The following is a 24,248-nucleotide window of genomic DNA, read 5'->3' as shown; positions in this document are numbered from 1 at the left end:
TAAGAGGGTTCCCTTTTCTCCACACCCTCTCCAGCATTTATTGCTTGTAGACTTTTGGATAGCAGCCATCCTGACTGGCGTGTAATGGTACCTCGTTGTGGTTTTGATTTGCATTTCTCTGATAGTGATGTTGAGCATATTTTCATGTGCTTGTTAGCCATCTGTATTTCTTCTTTGGAGATGTCTGTTTAATTCTTTGGCCCATTTTTTGATTGGGTCATTTATTTTTCTGGAATTCAGCTGCAGGAGTTGCTTGTATATTTTTGAGATTAATCCTTTGTTGCTTCGTTTGCTATTATTTTCTCCCAATCTGAGGGCTGTCTTTTCACCTTGCTTATAGTTTCCTTTGTTGTGCAAAAGCTTTTAAGTTTCATTAGGTCCCATTTGTTATTTTTGCTTTTATTTTCCAATATTCTGGGAGGTGGGTCATAGAGGATCCTGCTGTGATTTATGTTCGGAGAGTGTTTTGCGCTATGTTCTCCTCTAGGAGTTTTATAGTTTCTGGTCTTACATTTAGATCTTTAATCCATTTTGAGTTTATTTTTGTGTATGGTGTTAGAAAGTGTTCTAGTTTCATTCTTTTGCAGGTGGTTGACCAGTTTTCCCAGCACCACTTGTTAAAGAGGTTGTCTTTTTTCCATTGTATATCCTTGCCTCCTTTGTCAAAGATAAGGTGTCCATAGGTTCGTGGATTTATCTCTGGGCTTTCTATTCTGTTCCACTGATCTATATTTCTGTCTTTGTGCCAGTACCACACTGTCTTGATGACTGTGGCTTTGTAGTAGAGTCTGAAGTCAGGCAGGTTGATTCCTCCAGTTCCATTCTTCTTTCTCAAGATTGCTTTGGCTATTCGAGGTTTTTTGTATTTCCATACAAATTGTGAAATTATTTGGTCTAGTTCTGTGAAAAATACCGTTGGTAGCTTGATAGGGATTGCATTGAATCTATAGATTGCTTTGGGTAGTATAGCCATTTTCACAATATTGAGTCTTCCAATCCATGAACACAGTATATTTCTCCATCTGTTTGTGTCCTCTTTGATTTCTTTCATCAGTGTTTTATAGTTTTCTATGTATAGGTCTTTTGTTTCTTTAGGTAGATAAACTCCTAAGTATTTTATTCTTTTTGTTGCAATGGTGAATGGTATTGTTTCCTTAATTTCTCTTTCTGTTTTCTCATTGTTAGTATATAGGAATGCAAGGGATTTCTGTGTGTTAATTTTATATCCTGCAACTTTACTATATTCATTGATTAGTTCTAGTAATTTTCTGGTAGAGTCTTTAGGGTTTTCTATGTAGAGGATCATGTCATCTGCAAACAGTGAGAGTTTCACTTCTTCTTTTCCTATCTGGATTCCTTTTACTTCTTTTTCTGCTCTGATTGCTGTGGCCAAAACTTCCAACACTATGTTGAATAGTAGTGGTGAGAGTGGGCACCCTTGTCTTGTTCCTGATTTCAGGGGAAATGCTTTCAATTTTTCACCATTGAAGGTAATGCTTGCTGTGGGTTTGTCATATATAGCTTTTATTATGTTGAGGTATGTTCCTTCTATTCCTGCTTTCTGGAGAGTTTTAATCATAAATGAGTGTTGAATTTTGTCAAAGGCTTTCTCTGCATCTATTGAGATAATCATATGGTTTTTATCTTTCAATTTTTTAATGTGGTGTATTACATTGATTGATTTGCGGATATTAAAGAATCCTTGCATTCCTGGGATAAAGCCCACTTGGTCATGGTGTATGATTTTTTTAATATGTTGTTGGATTCTGTTTGCTAGAATTTTGTTAAGGATTTTTGCATCTATGTTCATCAGTGATATTGGCCTGTAGTTTTCTTTTTTTGTGGCATCTTTATCTGGTTTTGGAATAGGGTGATGGTGGCCTCATAGAATGAGTTTGGAAGTTTGCCTTCTTCTGCAATTTTCTGGAAGAGTTTGAGTAAGATAGGTGTTAGCACTTCTCTAAATTTTTGGTAGAATTCAGCTGTGAAGCCATCTGGTCCTGGGCTTTTGTTTGCTGGAAGATTTCTGATTACAGTTTTGATTTCCATGCTTGTAATGGGTCTGTTAAGATCTTCTATGTCTTCCTGGTTCAGTTTTGGAAGGTTATACTTTTCTAAGAATTTGTCCATTTCTTCCAAGTTGTCCATTTTATTGGCATAGAGCTGCTGGTAGTGGTCTCCTATGATCCTTTGTATTTCAGTGTTGTCTGTTGTGATCTCTTCATTTTCATTTCTAATTTTGTTGATTGGGTTCTTCTCCCTTTGTTTCTTGATGAGTCTGGCCAACGGTTTGTCAATTTTATTTACCTTTTCAAAAAACCAGCTTTTAGCTTTGTTGATTTTTGCTATGGTCTCTTTAGTTTCTTTTGCATTTATTTCTGCCCTAATTTTTAAGATTTCTTTCCTTCTACTAACCCTGAGGTTCTTTATTTCTTCCTTCTCTAGTTGCTTTAGGTGTAGAGTTAGGTTATTTATTTGACTTTTTTCTTGTTTCTTGAGGTAAGCCTGTAATGCTATGAACTTTCCCCTTAGCACTGCTTTTACAGTGTCCCATAGGTTTTGGGTTGTTGTGTTTTCATTTTCATTCATTTCTATGCATATTTTGATTTCTCTTTTGATTTCTTCTATGATTGTTGGTTATTCAGAAGTGTGCTATTTAGCCTCCATATGTTGGAATTTTTAATAGTCTTTTTTCCTGTAATTGAGATCTAATCTTACTGCACTGTGGTCAGAAAAGATGACTGGAATGCTATCAATGTTTTTGAATTTACCAAAGCTAGATTTATGGCCCAGGATGTGATCTATTCTGGAGAAGGTTCCGTGTGCACTTGAGAAAAAGGTGAAGTTGATTGTTCTGGGGTGAAATGTCCTATAGATATCAATTAGGTCTAGCTGGTCCATTGTGTCATTTAAAGTTTGTGTTTCCTTGTTAATTTTCTGTTTAGTTGATCTATCCATAGGTGTGAGTGGGGTATTAAAGTCTCCCACCATTAATGTGTTGTTGTTAATTTCCCCCTTCATTCTTGTTAGCATTTGCCTTACATATTGTGGTGCTCCTATGTTGGGTGCATATATATTTATAATTGTTATATCTTCTTCTTGGATTGATCCTTTGATCAGTATGTAGTGTCCTTCTTTGTCTCTTTTCACAGCCTTTATTTTAAAGTCTATTTTCTCTGATATGAGTATTGTGACTCCTGCTTTCTTTTGGTCTCCATTTGTGTGAAATATTTTTTTCCAGCACTTCACTTTCACTCTGTATGTGTCCCTTGTTTTGAGGTGGGTCTCTTTGTAGACAGCATATATAGGGGTCTTGCTTTTGTATCCATTCAGCCAGTCTTTGTCTTTTGGTTGGGGCATTCAACCCATTTACATTTAAGGTAATTATTGATAAGAATGGTCCCGTTGCCATTTGCTTTGTTGTTTTGGGTTCACGTTCATGCAACCTTTCTGTGTTTCCTGTCTAGAGAAGAACCTTTAGCATTTTTTGAAGAGCTGGTTTGGTGGTGCTGAATTCTCTCAGCTTTTGCTTGTCTGTAAAGCTTTTGAATTCTCCTTCATATCTGAATGAGATCCTTGCTGGGGACAGTAATCTGGGTTGTAGGTTATTCTCTTTCATTACTTTAAGTATGTCCTGCCATTCCCTTCTGGCCTGAAGAGTTTCTATTGAAAGATCAGCTCTTATCCTTATGGGAATCCCCTTGTGTGTTTGTTGTTTCTCCCTTGCTGCTTTTAATATTTGTTCTTTGTGTTTGATCTTTGTTAATTTGACTAATATGTGTCTTGGGGTGTTTCACCTTGGGTTTATCCTGTTTGGGACTCTCTGGGTTTCTTGGACTTGTGTTACTATTTCCTTCCCCATTTTGGGGATGTTTTCAGCTATTATTTCCTCGAGCATTTCCTCATGGCCTTTCTTTTTGTCTTCTTTTTCTGGGACTCCTATGATTTGAATGTTGGGGCATTTCACATTGTCCCAGAGGTCCCTGAGGTTGTCCTCATTTCTTTTGATTCTTTTTTCTTTTTTCCGCTCTGCTTCATTTATTTCCACCATTTTATCTTCTACCTCACTTATCCTATCTTCTGCTTCCATTATTCTACTGTTGGTTCCCTCCAGAGTGTTTTTTTATCTCATTTATTGCATTATTCATTTTTAGTTGACTCTTTTTTATTTCTTCTAGGTCCTTGTTAAACATTTCTTGCATTTTCTCAATCCTTGTCTCCAGGTTATTTATCTCTAACTATTTTGTTTTCAAGATTTTGGATCATTTTTATTATCATTATTCTAGATTCTTTTTCAGGTAGATTCCCTATCTCCTCCTCTTTTGTTTGGCTTGGTGGGCATTTTTCATGTTCCTTTACCTGCTGGGTATTTCTCTGCCTTTTCATCTTATTTAGATTGCTGTGTTTGGGGGGGCCTTTCTGTATTCTGGTAGTCTGTGGTTCCTTTTTATTGTGGAGGTTTCTCCCAGTGGGTGGGGCTGGATGTTTGACTTGTCGAGGTTTGCTGGTTAGGGAAGCTTGCATCCGTGTTCTGGTGGGTGAAGCTGGATTTCTTCTCTCTGGAGTTCAATGGAGTGTCCAGTAGTTAGTTTTGAGATGGGTCTATGTGTTTGGTGTGACTTTGGGCAGCCTGTATATTGATGCTCAGGGCTATGTTCCTGCGTTGCTGGAGAATTTGCATGGTATGTCTTGCACTGGAACTTATTGGCTCTTGGGTGGTGGTTAGTTTCAGTGTAGGTATGGAGGCTTTTGGATGATCTCTTATTTAATGTTCCCTGTAGTCAGGAGTTCTCTGGTGTTCTCAGGTTTGGGGCTTAAGCCTCTTGCCTCTGGATTTCAGTCTTATTCTTCCAGTAGCCTCAAGACGTCTCCCTCCATACAGCATGGATAATAAAACTTCTAGGTTAATGGTGAAAGGATTCTCCACAGTGAGGGACACCCAGAGAGGTTCACAGAGTTACATGAAGAAGAGAGGGAGGAAGGAGATAGAGGTGAGCAGGAGTAGAAAAAGGGGATTCAAGAGAAGAGAGACAGATCTACACAGTACTATGTTCATTAAGTGTTCTCCGCAGCCCAGAACACCCACAGAGATTCACAGAATTGGATTGAGAAGAGAAGGGGGAGGGAGGAAATAGAGGTGATCTGGGGGAGAAAAAGGAGAGTCAAAATGGGGAGAGAGTGATCAAACCAGTAATCACACTCCTGAGTAAAAATGGGTACTGTAGGTTGGATTCTTAAATGTCCAAAATTGATATCAAATACTGAAAAACAAAGATTAAAAATCTAGAGTAGAGGTTAGACTCTTAAAAATACAATATTGAAAAACAAAACACAAAAAATTTAAGAAATATATATGAAATTTGCTTTCAAAATGGGTCTTTTTTTTTTTTTTGGCCAGGTTATAGTGAGTTATAAAAATGAAAATTAAGGAGTAATAGAGGACTTTAAAAAAGAAAGAGAAAACAAAATGTGTTTTGGAATTTCTCTGGAGCTGTTGCGGGCAGTGTGGGTTCGGTTCAGTTTCAGATAGCTCCTCGTTCCAGCTTACACGTCTCGATATGTACAGGCCCCTTCCAGTGTAGTCGGTGTTAACTACAGGGATTTTAATCTGTTGCACCAGTCACTTCTGAGGTGGTTCCCTTTGTTTATTTGGCTTCTGTTTGCCAGTCTCTTCAGTGTCTAATTTCCGCCCTGACGCAGGCGGGCGGAGGTGGTCTCTTGTTTAGGGTCGCTTGTTCGGTGATGCTGCGGGGAGGGAGGGGCGCTGCAGGCAGATATTGCTGGCGTGTGTGGGGAGCACTTTCAATGTTCTGGCCACACTGGGTTTGTCCCCACTCCTGGGTGTGTGCTTTCCCCGTCTACACTGCTCAGGCTCCCGGCTGCTCTATATGGAGCCAGCCCTGCGTGGCGTGCGGTTCCAGTTTTCGGGTACTCCACAAAAGCGCAGACTTGGTTGGGCCTGCGTTCTGTGCCTTCCCTGGCCGAGCAGCCCAGGCAGCCAGGACCTTGACGGGCGCACTCTCCCCGGGTGTGGTGCACCTTCTCCCCTCCGCGGTCCCAGCCTGTTTCCACGTGCCGGTCGGGTGCGTGCGCCTTGTGTCTGTTCTGGGGAGCTGGACTCTAGTTGCGACCGTCCCGATGGATGTCGACCATCCAGAATCTCAGGAGGTCTTTGGTTAGAAACTGGAAGCCTGTTTGCAGTTTGGTAGGGAATGCCGTCTCTGGGGCTGAGTTTGCCCCTTTCCCCTCCCCCCTGCCTCCTGCCTCTGGCGGGGGATGGGCCGGTTCTCCCCCGCACCCCCCACTAGCTCTTCTCTGGTATTTGCTCAGTCCTTCATTCTGGGAACAGGCGATAGTGCCTAAGTTTAGGGCTTTCCCAGGTTAATTCTCTCTCTCTTGCTATCCCACAGTTTAAGTTGCTGTCTCTCGTTAGCTCCCTCCAATTGCCCTCAGGGCATTTAGGCCCGGTCCTTACCTAAGCAATGCCGCCCGCTCCTCTCCATTCGCCCCCGCTTGCTGGTGGCGGATGTGAGTGTCTGGGGTACTTTTCTGCTGGGAGTTGTTTTTAGGCATGTAATCTGTGGGTTTTGTTTATTTTTCCTCCCAGTTAGGTTGCCCTCCGAGATTCGAAAACTTCCCCCAGACCCGCCGGTGAGAGGGTTTCCTGGTGGTTGGAAACTTTCTCTACTAAGACTCCCTTCCCTGGAGGGATCTCCGTCCCTAACTCTATTGTCTCTCTTTTTATCTTTTATATTTTGTCCTACCTCCTTTCGAAGACCATGGGCTGCTTTTCTGGGTATCTGATGTCCTCTGCTAGCGATCAGAAGTTGTTTTGTGGAGTTTGCTCAGTGTTCAAATGATCTTTCGATGAATTTGTGGGGGAGAAAGTGGTCTCCCTGTCCTATTCCTCTGCCATCTAAGCTCCCTCTCTGATTGCTGGATCTTATAGCAACTCTATTTTTAGTTTTCTGAGTAACCTTCATACTGTTGTCCATAGTGGCTGCACCAATTTACATTCCTGCCAGCAGTGAAGGTGAGTTCCCTTTTCTCCACACACTTTCCAGCATTTGTTATTTGTAGACTTTTTAATTATGGCCATTCTGACTTGTATGAGGTGGTACCTCACTGCAGTTTTGATTTGTATTTCTCTAATAATTAGGGTTATTTGAATCCCTTGGACTGCAAGGAGATCCAACCAGTCCATCCTGAAGGAGATAAGTCCTGGGTGTTCATTGGAAGGACTGATGCTGAAGCTGAAACTCCAATACTTTGGCCGCCTCATGCGAGGAGTTGACTCATTGGAAAAGACCCTGATGCTGGGAGGGATTGGGGGCAGGAGGAGAAGGGGACAACAGAGGATGAGATGGCTGGATGGCATCACCGACTCGATGGACATGAGTTTGAGTAAACTCCTGGAGTTGGTGATGGACAGGGAGGCCTGGTGTGCTGCAATTCATGGGGTCGCAGAGTTGGACACGACTGAACGACTGAACTGAACTAAACTGAACTGAACTGAATAATTAGGGATGTTGAGCATCTTTCATGTGCCTATTGACCATTTGTATGTCTTCTTTAGAGAAATGTCTATTTAGGTCTTCTGCCCATTTTTCAGTTGGGCTGTTTGTGTTTTTGTCATTAAGTTGTATGAGCTGTTTGTATATTTTGGAAATTACACCCTTACTGGTTACATTGTTTGCAAATATTTTCTCCCATTATGTAGGACAGGAGCCTGGTGCTCTGTGGTGCATGGGGTTTCAAAGAATAAAACCAACTTAGTGATTGAGCATGCATGTAGTTAGTCTTTTGTTTTATTTATGGTTTCATTTGCTTTGCAAAAGCTTGTAAGTTTGATTAGGTGCCATTTGTTTTTTGTTGTTGTTTGTTTGTATGTTTTTGTTTTTATTTCTATTGCCTTGGGAGATTAACCTAAGGAAACATTGGTATGATTTATGTCAGGGAATTTTTGCCTTCAATCTCTTCTAGGAATTTTATGGTGTCATAGCTTATGTTTAAGTCTTTGAGCCATTTTGTATGGTGTGAGGGTATGTTCTAACTTCATTGATTTACATGCAGCTGTCCAACTTTCCCAGCACTACTTGCTGAAGAGACTGTCTTTTTTCCATTTTATAGTCTTGCCTCCTTTGTTGAAGATTAATTGCCCATAGGTGTATGGGTTTATTTCTGGGTTCTGTATTCTGTTTCATCGATCTGTATGTCTGTTTTTGTGCCAGTACCATGCTGTTTTGATTGTTTTAACTTTGTAGTGTGTCTGAAGTCTGGGAGGGTTATGCTTCCTGCTTTGCTCTTTTTCCTCAGGATTGCTTTGCCAGTTCTGGGTCTTCCCAAGAACTTTTGACCCAAAGATTGTAGCACTCCCTGATAATCTTCACCTGAATCATTATTACCGATATTTGCACAAGGATGTTTTAAATCTAGCATTCCCTCTACATGTATTGTTTAGCATTCTTCTTTATAAAACAGCTTTTCTCTCTTCATTCCCCTCCCCATTTTTACTTTCCCTCTTGACTCATGGGTCTTTTTTTTTTTTTTTTTCACACAATCCATCACTGTCCTTATTCTTTTCACTGCTCAAACTGTCTCATATATGGCTTGTGAGAGTCCCTTCTGATTGGCTGCTAGGCCCTTTTGACATGGTCTCATTAGTCTTTCTTGCTTCTGGTGCAACAGAACATTCCAGACTACCATTGTAATGTCTCTGCCCCAGACCTGGAGTCAACCGCTTACCCAAGGATTTCTGGTGTTATTGAGTGGAGATTGAATATTTTGGCACTAAGAGATGCATCTCAGATGTGCTCAATGAGCTATTATTGCCTCCAGGCTCTTCAAGAAGGTCAAGCTGGGGAATATAATTTATCTGTTATAAATCATATTGTTGTTCAGTCACTAAGTCATGCCCGAATTTTTGTGACCCTATGGACTGTAGCTCGCCAACCTCCTCTGTCCTCCATTATTTCCCAGAGTTTGCTCAAATTCATGGCCGTTGAGCATCACCGGCTATGATGATGATGCTATCTAACTGTCTCATCCTCTGCCACATGCTTCTCCTTTTGCCTTCAGTCTTTCCCAGCATTAGGGCCTTTTCCAATGAGTTAGTTCTTCATATCAGATTGCCAAAGTATTGGTGCTTAAGTTTCAGCAACATTTCTTCCAATGAATATTGAGGTCTGATTTCCTTTGGGATTGACTGGTTTGATCTCCTTTCAGTCCAAGGGACTCTCAAGAGCCTTTTCCAGCACCACAATTCAAAAGCATCAATTCTTTGGCTCTCCACCTTCATTATGGTCCACCTCTCACATCCCTACATGACTAGTGCATAAGCCATGGATTTGACTATACAGACCTTTGTCAGCAATCATGAACTCACACTAATTCAAATCCAGCACCTCAGGATTCTTCTGCGCTTGCCCTCAATCCATACATATCTACCCCCTTCCTCCCACAGTGAGAACCCCAGTTCCCAACCTCCACTTATTTTTTTTTTAATTTGCTCCATAATACAGTACATACAAAGTAGTTTCAGAGTTACAATACCAGTCCTCCTAACAAACAGGAAAGCTACTAAATTAGGTTAAAGATTTTTCTTTTTAGATTTTCTCTCCTTGAGCAGTCAAGAAGCCATGTCCAAAGGTTGTTTCTTTTCTCTGGATGGTTATATTATCAATTTAATACCCAGTTATGTTCATTTGTTTCAGTTTTAAGGTTTGCCTTCCCTTCATCCTCTTTGGTTTAACATCGTTGTTTTTAATATCAAAAGTCTCTTTGTTCAAAACTCAGAACTCATAAAAAGGTACACTCAGAGAAGTATTGTCAGCATCTCTCTTGCACACTGTTCCTATCCATACCTGAAATATAATCACTTATAAAATATTTATTTCAGATATATCTTTCCTATATATAGATTGTTTTGCCAAAAAGCAAAAACTATTTTTCTCTTATTTTTATATAAAAGATAACATATTAAGTATACTCTGCATCTTATGTTTTTGTTCACTTAATATGTCATGGAAATCAGTCTGTGTTGGTTTGTACAGATTTGTATCATTCTTTTATAGCTGTGTGAAACTTAATTATGTGAAAATAGCATGAGAATTCAAGCAGGATCCTCTGGACACTTGGTTGTTCCCGTTATTTCCTATGATAAATAGTACTGTAGCCACTGCTGTGCATGTTGTGGTATTGTGGAGCTGTATTTTCATGAGAAATTCCTTAAAGTGGGATTGCTGGGGTCAATAAGTAAATGTTTATGCATTTTTGTTAGATGATGACAGTTACTTCTCCATAGAAGTTCTATCATTTTACATGTTCATCAGCAATGTCAGTTCAGGTCAGTCACTCAGTCGTGTCCTATTCTTTGTGACCCCATGGACTACAGCACGGCAGGCTTCCCTGTCCATCACCAACTCCCGGAGCGTGCTCAAACTCATGTCCATCGAGTTGGTAATGCCATCCAACCATCACCATCAGCAATGTAGATTCATTTAATCTTAACATCAAACATGAAAAAGCAAACAGTATCAGTTTTCTTATGTTATAGTAAGGAATTTAGACTCCCATATAATGTATAACAGTATAAAAATCTAGTTGATTATAATTAGTAATATATAATGGTATGTAATATATTAATATATTTGATATGTGCTTAACCACATATGGTACATATATTATTTCATTTAATTTGAGACATGTACTTTCATTGAAGAGAAGACTGACATATTTCAGGAATGAGTGCCTGTATTTTCGGTGCATTTTTAGCAAGATTATTTGCTTTCTCAAGTCACAAGAAGCTAGAAGGAGGCTGCATATTGCTAGGGATAGGTGTTTGGACAGTAACAAGATGCAGTACATAAAATCTGGAAAAGAGGAAAGTGAGAGGAAAAGTATAAAAAGCAGTAACAACAAGGCAGTAAGTAATGCAGTCCAAACCCATTTAGTGGGAGGATAGAAAGCCATACACATCTGAGTAAGTTCTGAGCTATCATTTACTTAGAGCTCAGTACATGTTTGATGTTTACAGAGTTGACCTTGAGCTATCATAGAGTAAGGAGGAGTGCAGTTACAGTTTTCAAAAGCCCACTATGAGCTAGGTGTTGTTCTGATACTCTTCATTCATGTAGTCAGTTCCCAAATACTGTGATGTAGATACTACTGATACTGTGTGGATGAGAAATCTGAGGCTCAGAAAGTTTAAGGAACCTATCTAAGGCTACTAGGTAGCAAGTGGAAGAGGCAATAAATAGATCCCAAAATCTTATTTCTGCTTTCGCCCCCAACCCCATCTAAGATACAGTTCTATCTCTGGCCAATATCTCCCTGAACACTCTCTTTGTTTTTTTATTCTCTGTAGTACTTATCTAGATCTGAAATACTGTGTGTGTCTGTGAGAGAGTGTGTATATTGTCTACCTGACACATAGTAGATACTCATTAATTTTTTGTTGGATGAATGAATATTTAATATCAAAACCCATGCCTCTTTCATGATATCACTGAACTCTGTTTATATACACTAGTAAGGTGAAGAAGTGCATCATGGATTTTTTTTATATTCAAACCCAGCTTATACTGGTGTGATAGAGCTAACTATTAGCCTCTCTTCTGGCCTCTGAATCCAGTGATATCACATTCATTGCTTGAAATCAACCATGGTGATGTTTATACCATGGAATTTGGCAGACATATTAAGGTTTTATTTTGTTTTGTTTTCCTGGAGAGCTGGCTGTGAAACATTTACTAATACACCATTGTATAGTTCCATTAAAAAGGTTATGTTTGACATCTTAAGATATAAAAATTCATCCAGAAAAGAAATGATCTTGCCTCCAGCAAGACTAGAAATTACAAGGTAGATTGAAATTGTCTAAATCTATCTTTTCTCTATAAGACTTCTAGACTCCGCCGAATCATTTTCAAATTATTTCAATTTTTAAGTTAGTTTGGAGCCTCTATAATGAACAAAAACCAACTAACCAATAAATATGGCACCTGGAATGGAGAGGCAAACAATAATCAGTAAAGAAGACCTACACAAGAAGGGGAACTTCTGTTGACTCTGCAGGGCTCTGTACTTTTAAATAAACTAATTGTTCCTTCTCACAACTACTCTCAAAGTTCACCATTAGCCTCACTTTTCAAATGTGAAAATGGAGGGAATGGAAGAAGAGGAAAGCGTAAGACAGGTGAGTGCAGGAGAAAACTTCCCTTGATAACATTCTGTCCTTCTTTATGTTGAAATGAAAATTTCCCTTAAATTACCATCTGAGTTTTAGACACAAGAAAACATCTGGTTTAATTACAGTGAATTTACATGAACCTACTGACAAGAAGCACAGTTAAAATTAGCAATTTTAGTGTGCTTTTTTTTTTTGTTTTAAAGAGAATGAAATTATAAAGTAATTAACCTTTGTTGTAGAACTCTGTCAAAAGGATGGAAAATTCCGTGCTGTTAGAAAAAGAAATTCTGGAAAGGGAATATGTGGATTCATTAAAGAATTATAAAGAGAAAAAGGAAGGGTAGAGCAACTTAGAAGATAAGACAAATCAGGAACCTTTCCTCAAGGATGTCTTTTCACAGTGGGGTTGGTGGAGTCCTAATTGACTATAAAGAAAATACAGTCACCCCTCCATATCCATGGATTCCACGTCCTTGAGTTTGGTATCCATGGGCTCCATATTTGTGGGTTCCATATCTGCAGATTGATTAGAAATCAATGGGCAGTTGGTTAAATCCTCCCATAGGGAGCCCCCAGTATGGAGGGTGTGTGTGTGTGTTAGTCGATCAGTTGTGTCCAACTCTTTGCAACCCCATGGACTGTAGCCCATCAGGCTCCTTTGTCCGTGGAATTCTCCAGGCAAGAATACTGCCACACCCTTCTCCAGGGGATCTTTCTGACCCAGGGACCAAACTGCATCTCCTACATTGCAGGCAGATTGCTTACAGATTCTTTACCATCTGAGGCACTGGGAAAACCCCAATATGGAGGGTGGTGTCATATAAAGAATTTGAGCGTCAGTGGATTTTGTTATTTTGTTATCCTGGATCCAATCCCTGCAGACACTGAGGGTCAACTATGAGTTGGCTTCATTGAAAAAGACTTCTTGACTTATGGAGTAGTGGGATGTGGTGAAAAAGAGCCTTGGCCTAGGCTGAGGTGACCTGGTTTTGCCACTAACTTGACTCTATTGTGACTTGTCTTTCAGCCTTTCTAAGCCCACATGTCTACCAGGTGATGGAAGAAAGGGGTGATTCAGAAACCACTGTGAAATCAGAAAGATCTGGGCTATATCCAGTCTCCATTCACTACTCTGCAATTAAATTAGTTGCATTGTGTACACTTTAGTCCCCCCATCAGTAAAATGGGAAGTGGTCATCCTATTGATTTCTATATGATATCCTACATGAAAGTCTATGCATAAAGCATTTAATTTACTGTCTGCCATGAGCCATGTTAAGTGGTGTTTGGCCAGTGCCAGACCTGACAGACTGCTTGTTGTTTTTACTGCGTCACGTGGTCTGTGGGATCTTTGTTCCCCCAGCAGGCTTTGCAGTCTCCTAGAGTGGGTTGCCACACCTTTCTCCAGAGGATCTTTCCCCAACAATGAACGCACAGAGTCCTAAACCATTGGACCACCAGGGAATTCCCTCTGCAGGATGCTTTTTTTAATACTTTTTATCTTGTATTGAGGTATAACCAATTAATAAACAATGTTGTGGTAGTTTTAGGTGAACAGCAAAGAAACTCAGCCACACATATATACGTATCCATAGCAGACTGCCTTTTAATCAAGGGTGTGAGACTCAAAAAAAACAAACCAGGGACCTGTGTGAGATTTCTGTTAGTCATGGGCAAGGGACCATTTTATAATTGCCTACAATACTTCTGTAATCCCAATTTCAAACATCTCACTCTGACCCTAGAAATGAATGGGTGTGGCAGTGTTCCAGCAGAATTTTATTTACAGAACAGGCAGCTGGTTTCATTTGGCAGTGGCCATAGTTTGCTGACCCTTAATCCACACTCATTCCTCTAATTATTTCCTCCAGTCATTTTGGCTTTAAAATCTGTCCATAAGCTGATGATTTCTCCAGTTGATGTTTCCAGGTCAGACCTTTCTCCTGCCCTCCAGAGTCATCTATCCAACTTCCTGTTGACCTTTTCTACCTGGATTGCTCCTTGGCCACTGGAATTAGACACTGCCAGAGCTGACCTCCTGATCATCCCTCAATCACCACCAAACTCATTCTTCTTATACGCTTCTCCACGTCAGTTAATGGCAGCTCCATTTTATTAACGGCTCAAGTCAGATACCTTGATTCCTCACTTTTATCACCTCAAAAGTCCTAGATTGCAGATCCCAGATAACACCCTTCACCCTATATTCTCTGTGATAGGCACCCTCCCACTCCCTGACCCCCGTTTTGTGCAAAGCAGCAATCCTGCTCACTCCTTAATCCCATTCATGAACACATTCTCTTGACTCATCTTTTAATATATAGCAAGACCTTGATCATATTTTTTATAGCCTCTACTGCCAGCTCTTGGGTCCAAACCACTGAGATTTCCAACCTGGATTATTAGAGTGGTCTCTGAAATGGTCTGTCAGCTTTAGCCCTGGCCTCTGCACTGTTTAATCAACTCAGCAACCAGAAGAGCTTGTTAAACCGTGAGGCAGATCACAGCATCACCCCTCTGTGCATCACCTTCCAGTGGTTTCCCATGTCAATGAGATTAAAAGCTGAAGTCCTTTTATGATAGCTCATCAGGTCCCATGTAACCATATTACCACTTCTGATTGCCCCTCTGACCTCATCTTCTTCTAACTCTGCCTTACTGCATCAATCCAGCTACTGTTGTTCTGGAACATGCCAAATGTGTCCTGCCTCAGGATATTTGCATTTGCCATTTCTTCTAACCAGAATAATCTTTCCACAAAAATACAGGGCTGGCTTCTTCACCTCCTTCACATCTTTGCTTAGATGTCACCTATGAGGAAGATCTTCCTCTACCTTTCTATTAAAAACTAGATTCTTTTAACACCACACTCCTTGTCCCTCTTTCCAGAATTGTGTATCTCCTTAGGATTTATTGTTTGACATGGTTCCTGTTTCACTCTGCTTTTAACTATATCTCTTCTCCCACTAGCTTGCATACCAAGGAGACAATGATGGGTTTCTTCTATTTTCATTTACTGGCACTTTTAAGCACTTAGAGTGGTGCCAGGTAAATAATAGGCATGCAATAAATGTAATATTAAATGAATTAATCTTCAGAGTCTCTTCAGAGACAAAATAGATTTTTAAATAACTTACATAGAAATCAGAAGATTTTAGAAAGCTGTTAAACATACTCAGTAAGCTACAAGAAGATATGGCTTCTCTGATTAGCAATATGACACTACTCAGAGACCGTAGATAGATATATGGATACCAAGGGAAATACTACCAATTCTGATTCTGCAGAAGAACCAAATTGGTGATCTCCAGACTGCACTAGAGCAGTTCTCAGAGAATGTGATGGGACCGGGGAGAGGAGCAAATACACAGAGGAACAACTTTGTGCCAGAAGCTTTGCTAGGCACTTAACATGCATCCAAATATTGAATCTTCACAATAGCTATGGAGGAGGTATTGGGTTGGCCAAGAAGTTCATTCAGGTTTTTGTAAGATGGTGTGGAAAAATCCAAATGAACTTTTTGGCCAACCCCATACTATTTCAGTTCTCATTTTAAAGTAAGGAGCCTGAGTCACAGAGAGGTTAATCAACTTGCCCCAGTGTGTACAACAAAGAAGTAGTGAGAATTAGACATAAACCTAGGAGTCTGGCTCAGCCCATGATGTTAGTACTGCGTTACAAGTGTGCGTGATGAAAATGAGAGTTCTGATTCAAAGTGGTCATTTGATCATTCTTCTTAAACTAACTTCCCAAAAAGATAGTAAGAAAAATGCCTTTCATTTTGCCCTGAGAGTTATAAGAGGTTGCTGTACCCATGCTTGAGGAATTAATGCAGAGCAGTGTTGCAGGATGGGGAACTACATAGAGAAAAGATGACTGAGTTGTGACTTCATTGAAAGAACCCCACCCCCAGTTCCTTGGGTCACAAGAAGGGACTTATAAGCCCAACTGCATGAGTACCTTCCAACTCTGCCCAGAGCTAAATGCACAGGTGGGTTTTGGAGCTGGTTGACAGGAATAGGCGGTCAGGGGATCAGGAGGTCTTAATGTTGAGGCATCTTTATACGCCAGTCCATAGCACAGAGGGTGAGAGCCCTCAGTCCAAGCCTGTGTATGGTAAAGCAGGAAAGCAGAGGGACTTGAGGAAAGGGCATCTTTTGGAAGAGACATCTCTTAGTTGTATATCCTCTGTGGTTCAGGCAGTAAAGTGTCTGCCTACAGTGTGGGAGACCCAGGTTCAATCCCTGGGTCAGGAAAATCTCCTGGAGAAGGAAATGGCAACCCACTCCAGTATTCTTGCCTGGAAAATCCCATGGATGAAGGAGCCCTGTAGGCTACTGCCATGGGGTCGCAAAGAGTCGGACACAACTGAGCGGCTTCACTTTCACTTTCTTTCTATCTTTTCAGTTAAAGGTAGGCGCAGTGCTCTAAATAACATCAGGCTGCTCCCCAGCCACCCAAAGCCAAAACAAGTCCTTTTTTTGAAAAAGAAGCTTTGTGCTGCCTGGTTATTTCTTTTCACCAACTTTCCCCCATTAATCCCGACCTCCAAGCAAGCAGACCCCTTATCTGGCCAAGTACTAATGGGCATATCTAAATTTTACCTTGCCCTCTGGATTAGTAATATTAAAAACAAGAGCTCATATAATCTACTAGCAGAGCATATCTCAACCCACCAAATTAGATCAGCCTGCTCTTATAAGGTTGCACAAACAAAGGTTACTGGACAGGTGAAAACATGCTTTCATTCTTATTAAAGAAGTCCGATCTGATAATGCAAAGCAAATGTCCCCTAAGAAAAATAGCAAGAAGCAAGATTTAAAAACATAATAAAAGCCATATTCTTAATGGGATGTATTGATATAAATAAACACTGGATTAGAACATGTTCATGGAATGGAAATTACTAATATAAAGAAAGAGGTTAGTTCTCCCAGACTGATCTTTTTAAAAGAATTTAGCACTATTTGTTATGTGTATTATTTTTATTTAATAATAAACTCCGTTGTGCTTAGGGATATATGTTTAAGGTAGAAGAACTATAATGAAAACAAAGTCATGATTGTGAAGAAGTTAAGAGACTGATTACCTTTTGAGGGTATGAAGTTGCTGATAAATTAAGAAGATGTGTATTTGTTTTATATGCTTGTGTAGTGTTTCTTTCACAGTAAAAAAGATAAAATGAAGATAATTAAATATCCGTTTATACAAATAAATTTGACATTTATGGGCTATGGAGACATTGCTAGCAAAATATAAATGTAAAAACTTGACTAAGGGGGCAAATGTATATAATTCTATAACAAATAGAGAAATATGATCAGTATTTTAAACTTTTCGAGCAAAAACACACCAGTTCTAAAGGGTCTTGTTACTGAGTCCAAGCTCAGTCTGCTTGCCACACAGCAGGCCAGTGAATCCTAGAGACGAGGAATGTGACTTTATTGGGAAGGCTGGCTGGCTAGGAAGATGGCAGACTAACGTCTCAAAGTGACCATCTTGTCAGGGTCTAGGTGCCAGGTTCTTTTATAGAGTCAGAGAGAGAGAAGCAATGAGGAACTAAAGTCAAAAGGCAGAATAGAGAGGGAAAGAGTGAGGAAACTAAAGTAAAAAGGATCCTCAGTCTTGCAAAACATCTCTGGGAAGGGCCAGCCTTTGTGTGTTAATCTCTTCTTTTTGTTGTAGCTATTCAGAGGTGGGCAGGGTCAGATTATCTTCCTGTGAGCTGAACAAAGGCTCTTTAACTGTCAGGAAGAGGGGCAGGATCCTCTGAGGCAGGCCATTATGTATGATTGTAATAACAGAAGCAAAGGAAAGTTAGCCAAAGAGTTTCTAGTATGAAGTTGGAAATGGCTTCTCCCCGCAACAGTCTTACAAGTGCCATCAGACACCGGTTACCGCAGTCTTGCACCTACACTTTCAGAGAGCAGAAGAAGGAACACTCCTCTCCTCATTTTAGGATACCAGTTTATCTGTAATAAAGACAGACAAGCTTATTTATGAGAAAAAGGACAATTAGATACAAATACCCCAAACCAAATATTAGCAAACAACCCAGCACTGTATACAGCTGGGGAAAATATGGTTTATTTTAGGAAGTTAATATTGGTTCAACATTAGTAAATCCATTAATGCATTCACTACATTAATGAAGTAAGAGAGGATTGCTACTTCAATAGATACAGAAAAAAAGCTTCAGTTAAACTCAGCATGATTTAAGAAGAAAATATCCTTGTATACAGGAATAAAAAGACCTTCTTACTCTGATAAAGGGCAACTATAAGCCCCATATTAATACAAACACCATGCCCAAGGATGAAATAATAAAATCATTTCCTTTAAAGTTGGAAAGCACACAGATGCTTATCATTATCTCCATAAAATATTGTATTGGTAGCCTTGGTTGAAGACAAAGAGTTAAAAGATTGGATAAGAACAAAACTGTCATTAACTGTAGATGCTATGGTTATTTATATAGATAATCCAGTAAATTTACACATAGTTTATTAGAATTAAAAAGAGAATATAGCATATTTGACGAAGTCAACATTACAAAATAAATTGCATTTCTATTCACCTAACAAGTACATATTTTTTAAAGGTACTGTTTATACCAATAAAAATACATGATATTTAGGAATAAGCAATACAAAAAGACTTCAAAATATATAGTATTAATGTATATAAATATAAAAAACACTAAGAAGACCTAAGTAAGAGGAATCCCATGTTTATGGATAGGAAAACCCAATTTTTAAAGACATATAAATACATCAATGATTTCCCAATAATTCAGGCAACTTCAGTATAAAAATAAGACTTTTTTTGGGGGGGGTGGAATTTACAAGCTAGTCTTGAAATGTATATGCAGGAAGAAGAGCCAAAATTAGTAAGATAGTCCTGAACACAATATGCAATGTTGCAGGCCTTGCTCCACCAGAGGAGGGACCATGGGCAGTAAGCACCAACAGCTCTGTTGCTGTCTTTGTTCCAGCTTTGTTGAGGTATAATTGATAAATAAAATTGTATATATTTAACATGTACAACATGATGATTCGATACTGGTATACATTGTGAAATGTTTACCACCATCAAGTTACTAAGTCTGTTTTTCTTTCTCCCATGTGAAAAAAAAAAATAGAAAAGCTGATAAATTTGACTACATCAGAATTAAGAACTGCTCTTTAGCCAAAGGTAACATAAATGGGTAGGAAGGACAAAAGCTAAGAGAATATTTTTATAACATACATTGCCAATGAAGGGATCAATAAGAAGGATATATAAGGAAGCTCTAAAAATCAGTAAGAAGAATACAGTAATGTCTAGCAAACAATAAAAGATGGTCATGTCTCTTTAGAAAGTAGACAAAGGCAAGTAAAATCTTAATCAACTGTCATTTCACACTTACCATATGGTCTAGAATATAAAAATCTGACAATACCTAGTGTTTGTAAGGACGTAGAGAAACAGGAACTTTCCAAACATTGTTGGAGGGAATATACCCTGCTGCCACCCCTTGGGAAAACCACTTGGCATCACTCAGGAAAGCTGAAGACAGGTATTTCCCTTAGTCTGTCTATTCCATTCCTAGGTATACCTTAGTGACATCATTGATGTTTTCAACAAAATGTACAGAAATCTTCATAGGAGCAATGTTGTAAGGGAACCTCATCAGGAAATGGTCTTAATGTCGGTCTACAGTGATAAATAAGAAATTTAGAAAATAAATAAGACTCTATTCATAAAATTTACATGAATGAAATACAACTATTTCATCAGTGTGCATGAATCTCAAAACAGTATTGAGTGACAAAAACAAATAGTGTAATACAAATACTCAATTTTATGTATGTAAGAGAAGCTGGGAAAAGCTAACTGATATTTTGTCTTGAGATAAATGTATATGTTTACAACTCCAAATAAAAAAGAATGAGTAACATGCAATTTAGAATAATATGCATTTTTTAATCAGAGTTTAATTGTTCTTCAATGTTGTGTTAGTTTCTGCTATATAGCAACATGAATCAGCCACACGTATAAATGTACACCCTTTTCCTTGGACTTCCTTCCCATTTAGTCACCATGGAGCGTTAAGTAGAGTTCCCTGTGCTACACAGTCAGTTCTCATTAGTTACCTGTTTTATACGTAGTAGGGTATGTGTGGGAATCCCCATCTCCTAGTCCATCCCACCTCTCCCTCCCCCCTTGATGGCCATGCATCCATTCTCTACATCTGTGTCTGTTTCTGCTTCGCAAATACGTTCATCTGTACCATCTTTCTATATTCCACATATATGCGTTAATGTATGATATTTGTTTTTCTGACTTAGTCACTCTGTATGACACTCTCTAGGTCCATCCATGTCTCTGCAAATGGCACAATTTTATTCATTTTACCTGCTGAGTAATATTCCATTGTATATATGTACTAGTGCACTGTTTTTTGGTGGGGAAGAGAGGAGTCAAGTGTGAGATACATAGGATGCTTCCATGATACAGTGATGTTTTGTTTCTTAGAGTGGATAGTAGGTGCACATACGTGATCATTTCATAATTATTATTTAAATATCCATTTGTTATGTATAATTTTTCTATATGTTTCATAAAAGAAACTTCTTAATTCAAAAATAACATGAGCAAAAGTAACAAAATCATAGGAATGCAGTTTATAAGAAATGAAAAAGCATAACTTTTAACTGAGAGACATAAAAAGAAACATTAATAAATGTGGATTAATACAACATTACTGATAGAAGGACTCATTATTAAAGAGTATCCTTTGTCCCCTAGAGAAGTGAAGAGTGCAACTGAAATTAAAATTCTAATGGAACATTTTGTAGTTTTGTAAAATTATTCCAATATTCCTTCAGAAGAATACACTAGTAGTGATAGTCCAGAAAACTTTGCAAAAGAATGATGATATTTGGAAAGGACCTGTTCTACTGAATATTAAAATATGTTATATCAGCACAACAGAGAGATACTGTCGGAATAGAAGCTATGACTCAATGAAATAGAACAGAAAGCCAACAACATATGCTGGAATATAAAATAATTTAATGTGGTAATAAAATGGCATTTTAAATCACTGGGGAAAGTTTTGACTGGTCAATTTATTGTCCTAAGAATATTGTCAGGAACTCTAGTTAGATTTCCACTTTGTACAATGCATAAAGTTGATCCCAGATGGATTAAAATGTTAGGTTTAAGAAGAAAAAGATGGGAATAAAGCATGAAATAGAAAGAAGAAAACACAGATGACTATTCATCTGGGTTGAGAAGGAAAATTTGCTCTGAGCTGGTATGAAAGGAAAAGCGCAGGTGGTGGTCCCAGCTTGATATTCCCCCTCAGAATCTGCAACCCATAGACCTTTCTTTTCTTAGTGAGTAGCACAGGCACCTCTCCATTCAGCATTCTCTTCACCTCTTAAAGCTTCTCCCAATTACTGACAAAGCTCCTCCTCCAGGACACCTTTGGTAAATAATTCCTCTCTCTCTTCTCAAGAAAGCAGGAGTCATTCGAACACCTCAACCCCCTTCTCCAAAGCATCTGTGCATTTTCTTCCTCTTGTCTCACAGAGGGAAGGATGCTCTCTTCCCACCCACCTCTGCCCTGGCATTTTCAGGACCCTACTAACATCAGTTATTTCCTCTCTCTTTCCCATCCTTCTACTTCTTACGTCAATTGCAGATTTTTCCTAGTTACCTTGAATCATACCATAACCTCTCCCATCTTTGGGAGGAGCAGTACTTTGGTACCATGTCTCAATTCTGCTCCATCTTGCATTCCCTTCACCTTCACAGCAAAAATAATCACTTGTCTCGACACAGTCCCTCAACTTTCACTCTCTTCTCCACCCCTAAACGATGGCTTGATGCCGATATTCTTAAATTACTCTTGGTCAGCTCACAAATAACTTTGAAGACACTACATCCAAGGAGCAAATGTAAGGTTGCTTCTTACGCAGCAGCCACACCTGTTACAGTAACTTCTTGAGCCTCCCATGGCTGCTCACCTTCCTGGTTTTTTGTTGCCTCTATGAACATAGTTTCCCTGTTTCCAAATTTCTTTGTTTTCCTCTTTGAGGTTGGAGTTGCTTTTTGCCTTAGTCCTATACTTGCTACTTTTGTTCTCTTCTGCACTTCTGCTACAGGATCTATTCCCTGCCTGTGGTTTCCATGTCTGAATATTGCTACTCACCCCCTACCCCGCTGGTACTCAGCATTGCTCCACATACTTGTCCAATGAATTATGACAGAACTGAGCTTGCCAGCTTCCTTTCCAAAGCTAGTCATCCTCTAAGGTTTCTTTTTATGACAACCCCCTGATCCATGCAATTTGTGTAGAACAGAAAAGCTGGGGTCTTCCTTGACACATTTCTTCTCTCCATGACTACCAAATCACACATGCTTGCCCCCCCCCCCAAATTTCTGACACACTTGTATTCTCTTCTACACAACCATCACCATGGTCCAAGATACCATCTTTTCTCCCCAAGATGGTTTTTTTCCTTCCACTTTCCTCCAAAAAGCCGTCCGCAACACTCTTAATATCCACTCTCCCCATGCTTGTCCTAACAGCTTCTTCTTGCCTGTAGATCCTAACTTACTTTCCATGTATTATCCTGACTAAATAATATGCCAGACTAGATTTTCTCTACTGATTATAATTCTTCCAACACCTTGTATGTTTACCTCAAAATCCTAAGAATGACTTTGAAAACCTAATTATGAGTGCAATTATTTATTTAATGTAGTTTCCCTTTACAGAATACAAGCTTTATCAAGGATTTAAGTATGTCTGTCTTTGTTATTGGTGTATCTGTAATGTCTATCACCAAGTCCCTTGGTCATACTAGGTATTCAATAACTGTTTGTAGAAAGGATGACTGGATAAGGAAAAGCAATAAGAGATCTGAATACTTAGAAGCTTCTACATACCTAAAAGATTTATAAAGCAAATGAAGAACTGATCAAAATTATTGTAACCTATGTAAAAAAGCTTAAGTCCTTAAAAGCAGATTATAAGTCATAAGACAACAATAAACAGAAACGAAGAGCCATGCAGGAAAATGAGCACAGGGTATAGAGAGCGTGTTCATAAAGGAATCAATGCAAATAGCCAATTAAACTGAAAAACAAATCTGCATTCTCTGGTATTCTAAAAAAGATACGCATGCATACACTTAATCTTTTAAATAGTCATTGTTGGCATGGATTAGGAATCGACATATTCTTCTGTTTGGGGAGCCCAGAATGGTGCAAACTTTCTGGAAGGCAATCTGGTAATATGTGTCAAAAGTGTTAAAATAATCCATTTATTTTGACCCAATAAATTAATTTCCAAGAATTTATCTTAGGGACATCAGCAGAGTTGCATGCAAATACTTATTTGTAAGAACGCTTGTTACAGTGTTACTTATAATCATAAAGAATTCAAACCAACTTTAATGCCCAATAATAAAGGATTGGTGACTAAAATGGGGCATATCCTGTTCTAAGCAGCCATTAAAATGCATGGCCCCAAAGAGCATCTAAGGGTTTTTTTTTTTTTAACTGTGATTTGCTTAGCTATAAAATAAGGTCATAACACAATATGCAAGGTAGGAGTTTAATTTTTAAAAATATGTATATGCAGAGACATAAAAATACCAGAAAAAATATCTACAGTCACGGGGGTTAGAATGATTTTGTTCTTTTTTAAAAACCTTTTTTGTAGAGTCTTAATATTCAACAAATTCTGTGTATCATGTCTGTAATGAGAAAAACTAAATATATTTTAATTTAACAATAGGGAACTGATTGCAACATATGGCCGTGGCTCTATCTAGAGAGGCATCCCATGATGATTAAGAGTATGTGCTTTGAAGCTCACAGACAGGTGTTCACTTCCCTCTTTACGACTTAAGAGCTGTATGACCTTGAGCAAGTTATTTAATTCTCTCAGCCTCAGTTCCCTTATCAGCACAAAGGAGATAATATATACTGGGCAGAGCTGTTCTGTGGCTTAAATGAAATAAGGTATGTAAAAGTCTGATCAGAGAGTAAGTGCTTAGTA

General features: G+C 38.9%; 1 protein-coding gene across 12 annotated transcripts in view; it reads left to right on the top strand.

Annotated features, from left to right (window-relative positions):
* Positions 1-24,248, top strand: part of PTPRT (protein tyrosine phosphatase receptor type T) — a 1,113,287-nt gene that overhangs the window by 718,735 nt on the left and 370,304 nt on the right. The window lies entirely within an intron of this gene.

This window comes from Cervus canadensis, chromosome 10 (assembly GCF_019320065.1).
Source record: "Cervus canadensis isolate Bull #8, Minnesota chromosome 10, ASM1932006v1, whole genome shotgun sequence".
In the NCBI taxonomy this organism is placed as follows: domain Eukaryota; kingdom Metazoa; phylum Chordata; class Mammalia; order Artiodactyla; family Cervidae; genus Cervus; species Cervus canadensis.
Note: the sequence above shows the minus strand (reverse complement) of the source record. Positions and strands in the feature narration are given on the sequence as shown.